This window comes from Neofelis nebulosa, chromosome 16 (assembly GCF_028018385.1).
Source record: "Neofelis nebulosa isolate mNeoNeb1 chromosome 16, mNeoNeb1.pri, whole genome shotgun sequence".
Lineage (NCBI taxonomy): Eukaryota > Metazoa > Chordata > Mammalia > Carnivora > Felidae > Neofelis > Neofelis nebulosa.
In genome coordinates this window covers 39720277-39733545 of record NC_080797.1, presented here as the reverse complement: position 1 = coordinate 39733545, position 13269 = coordinate 39720277, and positions in this window count along the sequence as shown.

Below are 13269 nucleotides of genomic sequence, written 5' to 3'. Positions count from 1 at the left end.
CTTGTGCGCGGTGCACACTCATTGCACTTGTGGTCATAACGTGCAAACACACATACTCACCTGCACACTCACACTTCCATGCAAGTCACCACACAAGCCCTCGCAGGTGCAGTCTTCCAGCAAGGTGCTCACACATTCATGAACACACATGCACACCCATACGCAAGCACACGTGTATCCTCACTAGACTGCGAGTGTTTCCATTAGCTTATGAGCTGCCTGCCGGCGGGGACTTCGGTTTCTTATCTGAATGCCTGGTTCAGGAAAGGTCTGTAGAAGGGTTTATGAGGAAAGGGGGGTTGGATACGCTCACACCTACATACCACAGACTACGTAAGCAACCCCAGGACCACACTCACCGTGCCCTACAAACCATAGCGGGTCCCAATCGCAGGCCCCCCCACCCCCAGCAACCCAGGGAGGGTGCCACCAGTCTTTTGAGGGGAAGCACCCCACCTCAATGCCTACTCCTTGCTTGTCCCCACACATTCCTGATTCCCAGACAAGGAGGCCACCGAACAGAGAGCCTGTAAGGAGCAAATCTACAAAGCCCATCCCCACACCCTGATCTTGGCCATGTGTCGACCTCAGTTTTGACTCAGAAAAAAAAAAAAAAAATAGTACTGCCCTCCCACATGACAGGAAGAGGGGGGAAGATCAAGTACACTTGGGAAGAGAGTATCTCAGCAGTTGGTAGGTGACTCCCTAGATCAGCTGAAGCTAATTTCTTCATTGGGGGGCTGAGGGGGGGGGGCATCTGCCCTGGGAGCATCTTTCCCGTGTATCCAACAAAGTCCAGGGGACAGCCTCAGAAAGAACAGGTGGGCATCCCTGGGTCCTTGAGCACGAGTGTGGATAAGCCACCACCTCCACGGCTGGGCAGGAGAGGCCAGGCAGCCCATCTCCAGAGATCCCTGAGGAATCCCTCCTCCCCAGCAGGGACCACCTCCAAACTGTCTCCTCCTCTGGCAGCTTTTCACAGCCCTGCCTCTCCTTTCCGAGTTCATGGAAGGCAGGAAGGGGCCTCGATGCAGGAAGGGGCATCGAGCTGCTTACTACCAAGGGTATCGACAATGTGGCATTAATTTAAATACTCCTGTTATTAATTTATGATCCCGGTTACTATTATTGCTAAGGTTATCCGTCTCAACACGATTTAATATGACCCACACTACCATGGCTGGGCCCTGGCTTATTAATAATTTCCATGGTCTTGATCATTTAAGCCTTACTTCAACAATTACACACAGCAATTGTTACTATTATTAGCGGCATTTCTATGATTAAGCCTGAGCGCAAGACCACAATGTAGTGCTGAGAACCCGCGGGGGGAGGGGCCGCAAAGTATGTAGGTGGAAGGGCACTGAACTGAGAGTCAGGTAGGCCTGGCTGTACGCGTCTACGCACCCTACCCCATCCCCACCACGCACTCCCGGGTGTCTTAGGTGGATTATGTCATCTCTCTCGGCCTCAGTTTCCTCACCTATCAAGTGGGATTTTTTTTTTTCTTTTTTTTTTTTTTTGTAAGTAGGCTTCATGCCCAGTGCGGAACCCAATGCGGGGCTTGAACTCATGACCCTGAGATCAAGAACTGAGCTGAGCTCAAGAGCCGGATGCTTAACCGACTGAGCCACCCAGGCACCCCTCAAGTGGGAATTTTTTTAAAAGCTCCGTGGGGGGCACCTGGGTGGTTCAGTCTGTTGAGCGTGGGACTTCGGCTCAGGTCATGATCTCGCGGTAGGTGAGTTCGAGCCCCACCTTGGGCTCTGTGTTGACAGCTCAGAGCCTGGAGCCCGCTTCGGATTCTGTGTCTCCCTCTCTCTCTGCCCCTTCCCCACTCGCTCTCTCTCTCTCTCTCAAAAATAAATAAACATTTTTTAAAAAAATTTTTTTAGTAAAAATAAAAAAATAAAAAGCTCCGTGGGTGAGGGGGCTGGGGTGGCTCAGTCAGTTAAACATCTGACTCTTGATTTCGCCTCAGGTCATGATCTTGTGTGTGGCTCATGAGATCGAGCCCTGCATGGGGCTCTGAGCTGAAGGCCCAGAGCCTGCTTGGGATGCTCTCTCTCCATCTCTCTCTGCTCCTGCTTTGCTCAGGTTCTCTCTCTCTCTCTCTCTCTCTCTCAAAATGAATAAACACTTAAAAAAGTCTGAAATGGGCTTGGTGAAGAATAAATGAGGTAATACAGTGTCCACCACAAGGAAAGACTTGATCTCATTTTACTCACTCAGCACATATTTATTGAGCACCTACTACGTGCCACACGCTTGTTGGAGGCCCTGGGGACACAGCGGTGAATAGCAGCTGCCCTCATGGAGGCTTCCAGGTTCTAGGTATTTGATGTGAAGTACTATTCTATGAGGTGGCACCTTGACTCGACCATCCTGTAGATAGCGTGGCTGTGATCGGGACGTTCCTTCGCTGGGACCATTACCGTCACCGCGACTGTCACCATCACGGCCTCCTGTGCCAAAACCATCCCCGTACTATGACCACCATCCCCGTGACACCAGCACCACTACCAGAACCAGCACGGCCATCGCGGCCACACCCACAATCACCCCCATCACTACCATGACAGTGGGACAATCGCCACCACCGTCACCATCATCGCCATGACTGCTGGGCCAACCGCCTTCCTGCTTCTGCGCCCCCACCCCCACCACACACTCTCCGAGGCTTCCCGGACCTGAAAGTGACCCTGAGGTGAGAAGGTGAGGATATCAGTGCACTCCTACGTGGAGCTGGGAGTAGCATCGGGGGTCAAGCGACATCTTCAGAAGGCAACATGTGTGGACCCCCCGCATGCACCTGGCCACCCCTCCGTCACCCGGCCCTCCCCCACCGGGAGGCAAGCTCCTAATACACACCCCCTGTCCTCCCGTCCCGTGGGGACCCCTCACCTCAGGCCCCCTGAAAGACACCACTCACAGCTCCCTGTGCCCGTCCCCAGCAGTCCCTGGGGAACCAGCCTGAAGCCCCAGCCAGACCATGAGAACTCGCATCTGTGGAGACGTCCTATGGGCAGGGAGATCCACACATTACCTCCTCGAATCCTCACTGGGTCCCCCTGAAGGAGGTGCTGGGATTGACATTCTACAGATAAGAGATTGAGGCTCGAAGAGGGTAAGCCACTGGCCCAAGGAACCACCCCTGCCCCCACCCCAGGCAGGAAGCAGTGGGTAAGTGGCCAGTGTAATACACAAGGCCCCCACAGCCACACTTCTCCCTGTCACTCTTTCCCTCCATCCCTGCCCCTCCAGCCCTCACCCTGAGTTGGGGGGATAGAACCTGCCATGTCAGAGAGACTGTACTCTGTCCTTCCATGCTACCACTCAGGGGCCCCCTCCTGACACCCGTTCATGGAATCTGGGCTTGGGGGCCCAGGTGGGAGGAATGGAGGTAAGCCCGGGGACGATCTTTGTCTTTTGCTCCAAGGCATGATGTTCAAGCTCTCTCAGTGAGCGCTCACTTTTCCTGCTTTGGGGGAATCGCCTCCCCTACCTGTGCCCCCACCACCACCACCCCGGGTTCCAAAATCCAGCCAGAGAAGGGGTGAAGGGAGATGGGCAAGAAGACAACAATTTCTGCGAGGGAGGGGAGGGGAGAGGAGGTGCGGGGCCTCCCCCCCCCCACCCCCCCCCCACCCCCCAGCTGCAGCCCATCTGCCCTGGGCAGGCGGCCAGGCAAGGTAAGTGAAACCCGCTGCCCCCCATTAGGAGCTGGCTCAGTGGTGGCTTTGAAGCGTGATGCAGTGATTACCTCTGAGCTGACTCCTTCTGGGCTGCAAGGGGGACCCTGACCCACAAAGGGGGAGGGTGGGGGCCCTGGGACTGGTTTGGGTCAGTGCAGTTTGATTCTGGAGCAGCGTCAGTAAATGCGAGGGGGTGGGAGAAATTAGCCAGTTTCCGAGTCCAGTTGGGTTAACTGGAGTGTCAAAGCGGGCCAGTTCACAGCGCCCTCCCTCACCTCCTGCCCCAGCCTCAGAGGCCTCCACTCGCCCCCCGCAAGGGCCCTGCCTGACCCACATTCATCAGCCGCCCCCCCACCCCCCACCGCAAGCCCTTGCCTGGGTTCCGCTTCCTTCAGAATGGTCTTCTCTCTTCCTTTGACATAACAGTGAAATTGGTCAAGGCTTCTACCTTCCCATCTGTAGTCTTTTCCTTCAGAAACCACCCTCTCTCCTGTGCCCTGTTTCGCATCCATATCTCTCATCAAGGAATCACAGATCCGATCCATTCATCAGACATCATCCGCAGTAGGGACTTAATTCCCCCAGACTTTGGGACTGGGAGAAGGGGTGCCCCGAGAGGGCAATGCTCTACCTGAGTGCTTGGTGGAGTGTTCCAGGCCTTGTGGTAAGGGCGCGGGGGAGAGATTCAGGTAGCCCAAGTCCCAGGGAGGCGGTCTTTTTTGCTGACTCCAGGGCCCAAGCCTCCCTGGCCTTTTGTTCGAGCCTCTGCCCTCGTCTCTGTGGGTGGCTATCCTCCAGAAAGTTCCTCCTTGCCAGCCCTCAAGGATCGCAGCGCTGTCCCGCAGTTCTGTTTTTGTTTTTTTTTTTAATTTTTTTTTTAACGTTTATTTATTTTTGAGACAGAGAGAGACAGCGCGTGAACAGGGGAGGGGCAGAGAGAGAGGGAGACAGAGAATCCGAAACAGGCTCCAGGCTCTGAGCTGTCAGCACAGAGCCCGACGCGGGGCTCGAACTCACAGACCGCGAGATCATGACCTGAGCCGAAGTCAGACACTTAACCGACCGAGCCACCCAGGCGCCCCTGTCCCGCAGTTCTGAAGGACTCAGTCATCCGTCTCATTTTTTATCCTGCATCCAAAGACAGTCAAGACATTTCAAAGAAAAATTAAGCAGGCTTACACCATGGCTGGAGCCGGGCAAAGCCAGCAGGTGGGTAAGAAGGTAAGAGGATGGGGCATCAGAAGACCCAGGTACCAGTCTACCATTATTTGCCAGTGCCCTGGGCCCAGTCCCCTCCCACATCCCCTCCCCTCAGCCTCAGTTTCCTCATCTGTAAAAATGGGTGTGAGATCCCAGTCTCCCAGAGCTGCTGCGAGGAGTCAAAGCAGTATTGAGTGAGGGTGCCCCGAAAGTCAAGGGGGCTTGTGAGATGTCAATTACTCTCATTCTATTTGCTGCTGCTGCTGCTGCTGGCTTCTGGCCTGCAGGCTGGGGACCGGATGAGGGGTGAGATGACATGTCAGCACTGGAGACCCAGGCTCCGGGGCCTTCCTGCTGCGGAGAAGAGCCAGACCTGTGACAGGGCCTTGGGCTCCACACAATTCCCACGGGAATCACTGCGGGGTGGAGCTATCCCAGGCTCGAGCTTATCTTCTCCCTGGCGCGTCTGGGAAGTAGGGTCAAGTGCAATTGTCTGGGTTGGTTCCTAGCAGGGGAGGGTAAAGGGGAGGAATGCACAGTCTGGCAAGTCTCTCAGTCAAGGGAAGACCCCCAAGAGGGCCCAGGAAGGGGGAGGAGCTGAAGCAGGAGTATCCCTTCTCTGTCCCACCCTTCCAAGGCTGGGTGGGGGGGGCCCTGAGACGAGGCTGAACGTGTAAGAACAGAGGGCCCCGGGCAGCCAGCTCTCCCTACACCCGCCTCCTCTCTCGGTCCTATCATATCCACTGGACATGAGCGCCCCCTCCCTCGGAGGAAAGGGAAGAGACCACCCTGCCCTGGGGACAGCTCCTGCTGAGGCGGGAGACCGAGCCCTCACCCTGGAAGTCCCCCTGCTCTAAAGAGAGAGAGAGAGAGAGAGACATGTGGTCTCTAGGCTGCAATCTGCTGGCCCAAGGGAGCGGAGAGGTGGGTCTGGAACATGGAGAGGAACTTCAACGCCACTTTCCACTCCTATGCTGGGCTTGGACAGGGGTGCGGCGGGCGGGGGCAACTCATGGCCTTAGGGATCTCCCAGTCTAAGGGGCTCCCAAACAGTGATTCACACCTGGGGCAGGAGCACAAGAGCGCTCCTAGAGCGTTACACACTCTAGGCCAGGACTCAGATCTCAGGAGTGGAAGCCACCACCAACCCCCCAGGCCGTCTACAATTGGGGAAACTGAGGCCCCGAGAAGCGCACGATGTATTCCAAGTCGCTCAGTGGGTCCATTGCAAAGAAGGGGATTACGAACCCGTTTCGGCAGTTTCAGCTGAAGGAGGCAGGAGGTGAGGGTTGTCCCCTCAGCTTGCCCCTACTTCCGTGACCTGAGACCACTCCCAGGGCCTCTCCAGGCCTGTTTCCCCACCTGCCATGAGAGGAAAGTGGTCCTTCCCAGACCACCCCTGCTCCCCCTCTCTAGGGAGTCTGAAGCCAGGTTCCTGTCCAGCCCCAGCCTTGTCCAGCCCACGGTGCCTGGAGGAGGGGAGGCAGGTGCGGGAGGTGCAGGGGGGACGAGGAGGGGGGATCTCCTGGAGGAGCCAGCGGGGCGGAGGAAAGTGCTGAGTCGGCACTCAGAGCCTCAGCCACCTCCGCTCCTGTTCCATTATTCATCCGTGTAAGAGGCTCTCCCGCCTCCTTTCTGACCCAGGCCCAGTCTCCAGGAAAGCCTTTGCCCACCCCCCAACGTCCCCCCTCAGCTGGAAACTCTTAAGCAAAAAGGTCGTCAAGATGATTAAATGCGAACAGATTTTCAGCTCTTTTTCCACTTTAATTAAAAATGGGCTCTCTGTTCAGAGGAAGCTGGAGACAGAACAGCAGCTCCCCGAAGGCCCCTGGGCTGAAAAAGTGAGGGAAAAACACTCAAGAGATGTCTGAAGGTTGGCCTGCGGTGGCCTGGGGTCAGGGGCCTGGCCTGCACAGCCACCACCCGCCCACAGGCCCTGCCCGCAGAGGACAGAGGGGGCCTGGAGTCCCCTAGGCCCAGGAACAGAGCAGGGACACAGGCAGGTGGGTGAACAAGCAGGGGAGCTGAGCTCCCCATATCTAGGGTGGGGATGGGCTGGGAAGCAGAAGGGACTCCATTCCCACAAACCCTCACGATTCCCCCACCCCCACCCCCCCCCCCCCGCCCTGGTCTGGGGTGGGAACATGCCTTCAAGAAGGGGTAGAGTCTGACCCAGGGAACACAGGATAGAAAATAAGAAATGGGTTAGGGGCACCTGGGTGGCTCAGTCGGTTGAGCGTCCGACTTCGGCTCAGGTCATGATCTCACAGCTTGTCAGTTCGAGCCCCCCCGTCGGGCTCTGTGCCGACAGCTCAGAGCCTGGAGCCTGCGGCTGCTTCTGTGTCTCCCTCTCTCTCTGCCTCTACCCCACTCTCATTCTGTCTCTGTCTCTCTCAAAAATAAACATTAAAAAATTTTTTTTAATAAAAAAAAGAAAAGAGAGAGAGAGAGACGGGTTAGTAGCTTCCAAACAACCCAGAGGCAAACGCAGCAGGGGCCCAGCATAGGGAAAAGAACAACAGGGTGCTCGCGTGGGAGGGGAGCCTACAGCGGTGGGAAGGCTGGGAAGGCTTCGGGAAGGGGAGCCAGACCAGGACATGGTGCATTTTGTTAAGAAGATGGGGAGATAGAGAGCAGGGAGAAGCCAGCAGAAGAACTCAACCCTTCTCTCTCTCTCTCTCTCTCTCTCTCTCTCTCTCTCTCTCTCTCTCCTCCTATCAGAGATCAGGAGCTGGAGAGAAGGGAAGGAGTGGCAGAGGAAGGGATTTGGTAGAGACACCTGAGAACATCCGCAGGGGAGGAGGAAGGCGGGTGGGGGCGGGGGGAGCTGGCACAGGCTTCGGGAACAACAGGAGCCCACAGCCCTCGGTCACCGATCCCATTTCCGGTCTGGCCCCAGCCCCTGGCAAGCCCTGGAGCAGAGCTCCCCTCTGAGAGGACGGTTGCCTTGAAGTTCCTCTCGTGTTCCAGACCGCCTCTGCGCTAAAGAGGCCAGGCTGCCGAAGTAGCCGCCAGGCCCGGGGAGGAAGGCCTCCCACCGCTTCCGGTACCTGTGCTGGGTGGTCCCACCTGCCCTCCACTCAGGGGACAGCCCTTGGTCCTCATCCCGGGGAAGAAAAGCGCTCTCTTCCTGGTGAACCCCCTGGGTGTCTGGGGGCAGCCCAGAACCCTCAACCTGCTGCTCAGCTCTGGTGAGAGGGTCCCAGCTGGGCGCTTCAGAGTCGCCCCCCCCCACCCCGTCTTTTGGCCCCAGCCCCCTGCCACCACTGAGGATGCACCTGACGAAGTCAGGGGAGCAGGTGCAGCGAGAACCACCAACTCGGCGAAGGTGCCCCAGGGAGGTCCCGTGCACCATGAACCATGCCCAAGGAAAGGACCTTCCCAGGGCAGGGAGGGGAGGACATTCTGAACAGGGGGTATACGGGAGTGACAGGGAGCGATCAGTGTGGGGGTTGTGCGAGGGATGGGGGAGCAAGTGGGCCCAGATGGAGCTGGCCACACCGGTTGGGGGCACTCAGAAGTCCCATTTCCATTGTTAGTGATAGATCACCCTTCCTTGTTGAAATGCCCGTCCTGCTCCTGGCGGGGGGGTGGGGGGGGTGGCAGTTGGAAGGATCATAGTCCAAACCTCCTGCTTCTCCAAAAATCTTCCTAATCCACCCTTTCTCTCCTTCCAAACCAGGCGGCTGGAGAATGGCTGTCTCTGTTTCGCCCTTGTCCCCCAGCTTCTCCCTCCCTGCCTGCTTTGGTAGAATGGGCGCCTTTGCCCAGCTCTTGGGCACAGCCCTCCCCGCTCTCTCAGTTCCACGGGCTACCCTGCCGAATGCCACCCAGACCCTCAGCCTGGCACCTGCTCCTCCAGGAAGGACACGTGGTCGGGAGACGATGGGGGGGGGGGGCAGTGCTGGCCTGATGCCAGGTGGACGGGACGCCTGGATCCCCAACAGCCTGAGTCCCCCACTTCTCAGAGAGAGCTATTCACCCAAGCAGCCCCCCAGCTTTGGGCTTTGTCTCCTTCCTTCTACTTTTAGAAAACCCAGGGACTCCACGGCAGGGAGTAGCCTATTTAGACAGAGCCCAAATGGAGCAGCGTGGGGAGGGGAGCAGACGGGGCGGGAAGCATGTCTCTGTTGGCGGGCCCCGCTTTGCCCGGAACTCGCTTTTCCTCCCCGGTGTTAATTATCAAAATTAACCGAACACTATAAATAACCCAACTCAGAGACTTGAAGAGCCTCGCTTCTAATTAATTCATTTCCAATCAAGACACTTCTAGGCCCCCCTACCCTAGAATCTGAGGCATGGGAATCTCATTGTGCAGCTTTTCAAATAACGAACCCAACCGTCCCCTCGCTCCTGAGCCGTGAAAGCTCAAAGAGAAAAGAGAGGAGGAAAAACACTCTGCTTTCTTGGAAGGGGGTAGCCTATAAATAACCCCATATTGGTGCATTTGATGGACGACGTTCGCGTCTCGATTGGCTTTTGTTGGGATGAGGAGACGCAGAGGGTGGGGGCCGGGTGATGGAGGCTTCCAACCTGCTGCCTCCTTTACTGGGCAATAAATTTAAAGCAAGACCGTGAGCACCATCCAAGGCCTCCGTGTTGGCTAGGGCCGGGGAGACTGATCGATAGAGGAGGAGGGGTGGGGAAGGGGGGGGAGAGAGAGAGAAAGAGAGAAAATGCAAGTCTAGGGGAAGTGTCAGGGAGGAGAAGGTGGGGGCGGGGTGGGGTGGGGGGAGAGGCATTTTCATCGCCACCTTGCAAGAGACCCTCGCCGGAGACCCACCGACCCGCTCCAGCCTTGTGTCCAGCTGCCTCCTGTCAAGATCGTCTGCGCCTCTTCTCCCTGGGTGTCGGTGACCTTTGTGGTCTGTGTGCCCCACCCAGGTCCCCCAGCAGCCCCCCAGCAGCCTGGCTCCCTGCTGTAGGGGAAGGGGCAGGCTGCTCATGACCTTCCAGGACCAAATGCCCCGCTGGACAGGGCGGGGGGGGGGGGGTAGGGGACAGAACTGAGTCAGAGGAGGAGGGACTCAGAGAGGGAAGGGGAAAGAGGCGCTAAGTCAGTGAAGAGACAAGAGGAAGGAGTAAAAAGCAGGACTGAGAGACAGACAGAGAGAGGGACAGAGGTGGAAGGAGAGGGGGTGCTGAGGCCTGGGAGGCCAGGGCTGGGAGCACTGGATTCCGCTCCTCTTGAGCTCCGGCTTCCCTCCCCGCAAAATGGCCTTAAGGTCAGCCCTTTCCTCCCCGCAAGGTGGTTGTGAAGATTGAACGAGAGTAAATATGTATGAAACTCAGGGCACCTGGGTGGCTCCGTCGGTTGGGCGCCGGACTTCGGCTCAGGTCATGATCTTGTGGTTCGTGAGTTCGAGCCCCGCGTCGGGCTCTGTGCTGACAGCTCAGAGCCTGGAACCTGCTTCAGATTCTGTGTCTCCCCCTCTCTCTCTGCCCCTCCCTCCCCCGCCTCTCCCCTGCTCGTGCTCTGTCCCTCTCTCTCTCAAAAATAAATAAACGTTAAAAAAAATTTAATATGCACGAAACTCTCACCCAGGGGCCTGGTGGGAAAGGAGTGCTCACCTCAAGATGGCTGCTGTTACTACCCTCATTAGGCTATGTCATTACTCCTAGTGGTACGAGGAGAGAGGGTTCCTGCAGTAGGGCTGATGTCACCTTCCTTGTCTCGCCCCTGGTTGTGAGCGCCGCCCCCCCCCCCCCCATGGACGCATAGTCTTCTCTCCCCCTTCCCCCCCGCAGTGGAGCTTTGGCCCAGCCACCAGACTGGGGTCCAGAGAGCAGGGCTGTGGCCTGCCTCCCAGGCCGGGGGCTTTGCTGGACTGTGTCTCTTCCCTCAGACTGGGAATGCCTCCGGGGGGTGGGGCAGCCCGGGCTTTCTTCTCCCTCTGAGTGCCCTGCCCTGGTCCTTCCCGGCCAGAGGGCTCCACGTGTGGGGCAGGTGGTTGACCGAGTGGCCTGGGTTGCCTTTGGCCCTAGGGGGGTTGCCTTTGGCCGGCCTCTTTCCCCACCGCCGTGGCCTCCCCCGTCGGATGCAGCCGCTCTCCCCACCTGGTCCTACTCCTCCAGCTTCGACCCCCTCCACTCCAGCTGAGATTAAGGGAGGGAGATTAAGGGAGGGACCAGGTGGGGAGAGTGGCCCCTTTCCCACCTACATCCTGTCCCCGGGCCTCTCCTTTCCGCAGGCTGGGGAGGGGGCTGCTGGGAGCCAGCCCCCGGGCAATCTGATCTCCATTAGACCCTTCTCTGGTTCTCATTACTGCAGCCCCGGAGGCTTCGGAAACGTGTAATTTCCCGGCGGCTTTTCTCTCTTGCCTCTGCCTTTTGAGGTCCCTCTACCACCCCAGTCTTCTTTTTTTTTTTTTTTTTTTAATTTTTTTAATGTTTATTTATGACAGAGAGAGAGAGACAGAGCGCGCGTGAGCATGAGCGGGGGAGGGGCAGAGAGAGACACACACACACAGAATCCGAAGCAGGCTCCAGGCTCTGAGCGGTCGGCACAGAGCCCGACGCAGGGCTCGAACTCACAGACGGCGAGATCATGACCTGAGCCGAAGTCGGACCCTCAACCGACTGAGCCACCCAGGTGCCCCCGCCACCCCAGTCTTCTCTGGAGACCTCTCCTCTAGTGGACAGGCATTGGGAGCACAGAGTCACCGAAGCACTATGGGGAGGGGATTACGATGTGACCTTCAATCTCAGCCCAGCTCTGGACCCTCAAGGAGCAGAATGCTGCCTTTCTTCCTAAATAAAAAATAACTCTGGGGGGCGGGGGGTGGCTCGGTCTGTTAGGCATCTCACTCTTGGTTTCGGCTCAGGTTACGTTCTTGTGTCGGTGGGTTCGAGCCCCACATGGGGCTCCGCGCTGACAGGGCAGGGCCCGCTTGCGCTCCCTCTCTGCCTCTCCCCCGCTCACTCGCTCTCAAAGTAAATAAACAAACTTAAAAACATTTAAATAAAATAATAAGAAATCAATTTCAAAAATAACCCTGGGGGTGCCTGGATGACTCAGTCGGTTGAGCATCTGACTTTCGGTTTCAGCTCAGGCCATGATCTCACAGTTCGTGGGTTCGAGCCCCGGGTCCAGCTGCACACTGCTCTCGCAGAGCCTGCTTGGGACTCTCCGTCTCCCTCTCTCTCTCTCTGCCCCTCCCCCACTCGTGTGCATTCTCTGTCTCTCTCAAAATAAATAAATAAACTTAAAAAAAAAAATAACTCCCTTCTCACCCCTTCCTTCTGCTTGGGCCCCCTGTCCTTCCCTCCCCCTCTTGCGGGATACACCCCAGAGTCCCGGCCAGGGTGAAGGGGTTGCTGCAGCCTAAGCCCTGTGCCTGGCACTGAGGGAGGCAGGCAGGAATACGTAAGCGGCACGAATGGTCAAGCTAACAAATGAACCGAGACGGGGCAGCAGGGGAGGGGAAAGAACTCAGCCAAAGAAAAAACCTGACGCCAATGACGTTCAGTTCATCACCCCTGGGTATTTCTCCAGCCTCATCACCCCACCACGTCCCCTTCCGGAACTATCTCCCTCTCTCCTACTCGTCAGCACAGGAAATCACCTCTTCTGGGAAGCCCTCCCTTTTATTCCAGTCTGAGTGACCCCTGCGTGGATCCCAGGCACCCTGCTTCCCTCCCGGCCACCAGCACAATGTGCCGCGGAGGGGGAGTTGGGGATTGCCTTGTCCCTCCATCTGGGCGCTGAGTCCCTTGGGGACGGCAGTGATTGTGTCTGTTATCCATCTGGTGTCCTCCTGGCCTGGGTAACAAGTATGCAATCACTGCCGATGAACGAATGCACACACAAAGGAATGAATGAAGGAAGGAGCAGACGTACTGACAGCCTAAACACCAGCTAGCAGTGGGCCGGGGAGGTCAAAGACACGCCCCTCTATGAACTTCAAGCGACTGTCAAACGTCGTGATTGGCAAGCAAGGGGCAGCCCAGGGAGAGGGGTAAGTGGGAAAAAGCAGAATTGCGACTCACGCGACCCAATATGCCACGCGCCCAAGGGCCAGAAGGGAGCAATTGTATTGTGTGTTTTTTCCTTTTTTTAAGAATCCTCCTTTCATGTCAGATTCTCGTGTTTACAATTCACAGATGGCTGTTTAAGGACTTTCTGATGCCATCAGGGACAGGGAGAAACCCCCAGATGCACAGGAGAGATTGTGGGCAGGGGGTTCCCCATCATTCCCCGTCTTGTGTCTCTGGTTCCTCACTGTTCCCACCTGCTCGTCCAGGACTGGGTGGTGGCCTGGCCTAGCCCATATCTGCTGGAGGAGGAGGAGAGCAGGGGAGGGTGGCCACAGAGCCTAAACAGCCCTGATTAAGTGTCTCAACGGACAGGCCTGGGCAGTGCCCAGATGGAGTG